The following is a 4,275-nucleotide window of genomic DNA, read 5'->3' on the forward strand; positions in this document are numbered from 1 at the left end:
GAATCTGCCTTGTGTCTGTCTTTTGTTCTCAGTGCACTGGGTGCTAAGAATGAGCTGAAAGCCCATTAGCCTCAGTGGGAGATGGGACATCCTGCACCTAGTGGGGACAGGGCAAAGCCCTGTCTGTCCAAAGGGGTGACAGGCACAAGAGTAACATGGGTGAATCAGAGGCACAAGACCCCGTCGTCTATCACCCACCCACACAAGTCAGAAGCCACTTCCTCCCTCTGGGCTCCAGAATCATCCCCTGCTAACCCCAATTTGCCTAGCCCCAGGGGAGCAGCTGGACATACTCCCCACTCAGGCTGTGGCCAAATGACAGTTTCTGGGCCCCAGCACCTGCAGCAGGCTGCCTGGCAAGTATGGACGTGCTGTGGTGGGCACAGGAGCAGCTGTGAGCAGCCTGCTTCCTTGGGAGACAGAGCAAGTAAGCTCTCCTTTGCTGGTTCACTCTGCAGATGCACCTAACAATAGCTGCCTGGGGTCAGAACTAGGAGCAGGAACTTGTTGCGGGTCTGCCATGTGTTCAGCAGGGACCTGAGTACCTGAGCCGTCATCACGGCCTCCCAAGCAGTTGGGTATGGAACACAGGCTCTCTCATCAGCTAGGCTGAAGACCTGCCCTGAATGGGACACATGTATCTCCAGCTCCTGGGAATCCTACAGAGCAATCCATGTCCATAAGGAGTCCGTGGACAGAAGCACACCTCAGTAGGCCACAGCCACCGTCCGCAGGCCAGGCAGCGGGAAGGAGCACAAATAACCACATTGCCCCAGCTAGCAGAGGCTGTCCGACTGCCTCCCCGTCCTTGCTCTCTTCCTTCCACTGTGTCCTGAAAACTGGCAGCCACCCATCTGCTTCTGGGGTGAGCTGGGGAACCAGCCACAGTCAAAAGTAACAGGGGTTCGTAGCCTCGGCCCCGTCTCCCATGGCAGCTGCTAGCTTAGCCAGGCACTACCATTCCATCCCCCTTCCTCACCTGGGCTGGGCTGCCTGCCCCTGCCTCCCGAGCCGCGTACCCTCAAACCCCCCCAGCATCAGCGTTTGAAGTCACAGCCACACCTAATTTTCAAAAGGACTCAAATGTAGATTTTGTATAAAGCCTCATTTTCCCAAGTGTTGGCTTCTACTGCCAACTGCTGGGAACATAAACAAACATTGTGTGTCACACACACACGCTCAGATGTGTTCCTGGCCAGCAGCAACACGGTGCTGTGAGTGCTTGGACTCGGCCTGAGCCCAGTGTCCCTGTATTCCTGGGCACCTTGGCTGTGGATGTCACCCAGGTGCTCTTCAGTAACTTGGAGTCTTCCTCTGCACCGGTATGAACACCCCCTGTTTCTCTTCCTTCTTCCCTCCCCACCTCTCCCCTCTCTTCTTCCCTCTCCTTCCTCTCTTCCTTCTTCTCCTTCCCCCCCTCTGATGTTCCAGGAGCACCCTGTGGCTCTTCCAAGAAAACTTGTGCCACTGCCACAGCAGCCTCAAGCCCGGGGAGCCAAGTTGAGGCCGTGCTTTGGCTTTCCCAACAAGGCCCACCTGGGCTCCTTAACGTTTAGGTTTCAGGAATTGGGCGCTGCCTGGACTTGCCTGGTCTGAACATCCAGACCTGCTGCCTTGGCAGCCACTGAGTCGCTGCCGGGAGCGCCGAGTGCCTCCCTGTTTTGGGGGGCTGTAAAGGAGCACCCGTGATGGGGACACCTTCAGCTCGTGGTTCCCTCGGGTGAGGGCCCTGCTGCCGAGTCTTCAAGGCACTCACGAGCAGAAGACCGCTTGCCGCAGAGCTCTGCCTTTTAAACCAACCCCTCTCCTACTCCACCATCAGCCCGATTGAATTCACCTGCCATAGTCCTTGGCAGAGCCTTCCTCCTGATGCTGTGGATGTAGGGGGATGGGGTAGTTCCTACAGGAGCAGCAGAAACCTAGGGAGCAAGTGGGGCCAGGTGCGCCTCCCACACGTGCCAGAGCTGCCCCGTGCACGTAACAGGGATCTCACCTGTGCTTCCAGCCTGCTCTTCCTGGGCTCAGCATGGTACTGGGCACTGTCTGGTGCCTGATCCTCTCCCCACCAAGAAAGCTGCAGAGAGACCAGGCAGCATGTGCAAAGACCTGGGGGATGAACGGGCCGTGGGAAGTTCTGAGACGGAGCAGTTTGCTGTGGCTAGGGCAGTGATAAAATAGGAGTAGGGATGGGAACTGGGGCCTGCCTATGCTATGGCTTGGATCATGTGATCCTGAGAGCTGCAGGAAACCACAGAGAGGCAGAGAGCGTGTATGTATTTTCTGCAGTCACTGTGTAGTGGGTATGTTTGAACTTAGCTTCTAAAATCAGATGGCTCTGGTTCAAACCCTGGGGCAGTTGAGACCTCTCTGGGTTTCTGTCTTCAAACACGGCATGGGAATAATAAGGGAGAAAAGTCAGAGAGCCCAGGCTGGAGAGGAGCGGACAGGCTCTTAGCAGAGGGACCCAGGTGGCACAGCCGCTGGTTGCTGCTCTCACTGCTGTCCCTGCCACAACCACTCAGGAGAGAGGAAAGCCTAGGCCTGTGCCCATACCCTCTGCCCACCTGGCCTCGCAGGAGGCTGCCAGGCCAGCCACCATTCACACTCAGGTGCCAAGTCCTCACCTCCTCTCTCTTTCCCTGGAGACAGTCTGGAAGAAGCAGCCCAACAAGCCAGGTCTGCTGCCCTCCCCACGGCGCTCCCTCCCTCCACCGCCCTGCGCTCTCCCTGCCAACCCCCCCCCCCCCGCCCCAATAAGGCCCCAGGAAGTTAACAAAACACCAAACCAAATGTTTGATTTGGGAGGAGAGACGCAGGCAGGGGTGCCCTGGGAGAAGCCAGGACAGAAAGGGACTCTTCACAAGGCCAGGAGGCACTCACTCACCACAGGACCTCCGGTCCTCCCACTTTGTCTCTTCACCTCATCCCCATCACTTCATCTGTGGTGGAACATCTGGTCCCAATATGGGGCTGATTTCAATAAAACCAAGACACCCCTCTTAGCCCTGCCGGACTTGGAAGAAGCCAAGGAGAAATCCTGTGGTGTGCCAGCAGGATCCCCAAGAGGCAGGAAGGGGGACAGGAAAGAGGAAGGAGCTTTGTAACCATGGAGCAACAGGACCTGCCTTGGGGATGGCTGGGGCAGGACCCACATCCTCAATAACAAAGGTGGGCACACCTTGGCAGCCTTGCAAACCTCCACCTGCCTGTCCCTGGTCTCTCTCCTTTCCTGTTGCCCCTCACTAGGCAGGAGCTTAGGCGTGTATGGGTCCCAGATGCCTCTGGATGTGAGAGAAGACACACAGAAGTTGTTCCTGACACACGCACGGGTGTGTGCACATACCCTCCCCTCTCCACACACAGAGCTGCCCTTCCTCCAGCCTGGGAAGGCAGAGAAGCTGTAGAGGGTCCGATGGACACCTCTCTCTGGTTCCTGGCCCCTCTGCTTGAAAACCTCCCATGCATGCATGTCTTACTTTAAAAAATATATCTATTGGTCTTTTATTTATGTAAAAGACAGAATGACAGAGGAGACACAGATCAAAGGAAAGAGAAAGGGAGAGAGGGAGAAGGAAAGGACAGTACAGAGAGGGGAAGACAGAGAAGGAGCACGGGGGGCGGGGGAGAAAATTTTCTATACACTGATCTATTCCCCAAATGCGTGCGACAGCCAGGGCTGGGTCTGATCAAAACCAGGAGCCCAGAACTTCATCCCGGTCTTCCATGTGGGTACAGGGGCCCAAGCACTTGGGTCACCCACCCTCTGGTGGTTTTCCCAAGCTATCATCAGGGAGCTGGATCAGAAATGGAGCAGCCAGGACATGAACCAGCACCCATATAGGAGGCTTGTGTTGCAGGTGGCAGCTGCACCTGCTGTGCCACAGCACTGCTCCACCCCACCACCCCACAGGCAGACGTTAAATTCTATTGATCCAGGAATTGCTGCTGGTAGCTAGCTAGAGCACCAGGAAAGGAAGACAGGAAGACAGGAACAGCAGATTGCAAATGAGAGAAAAAAATGAATGAAAAGAAAGCTGTGATTCCTAGAAATTCCCACCCCACCCACCCACAGCTATTTCTAGCGATCAAGCAATTCAGCCCTCTAGGATCAGAATGACAAAGATGCCACTAAGCTCCCCAAAAATGGCTTTATGTTTGCAGGCTATGGACTTGGCTTAGTGGGGGCTCCATGAACAGAGACCCATCAGGGTGGGGCTGCCCCATCTGTTCCTGGTGCGAGGCAGGAACGGAAGTGGTCAGGAGCAGGGACTGTGA

The sequence above is a fragment of the Ochotona curzoniae genome, unplaced genomic scaffold (assembly GCF_017591425.1).
Source record: "Ochotona curzoniae isolate NIBS_2020 unplaced genomic scaffold, NIBS_Ocur_1.0 contig_2692, whole genome shotgun sequence".
In the NCBI taxonomy this organism is placed as follows: Eukaryota; Metazoa; Chordata; class Mammalia; order Lagomorpha; family Ochotonidae; genus Ochotona; species Ochotona curzoniae.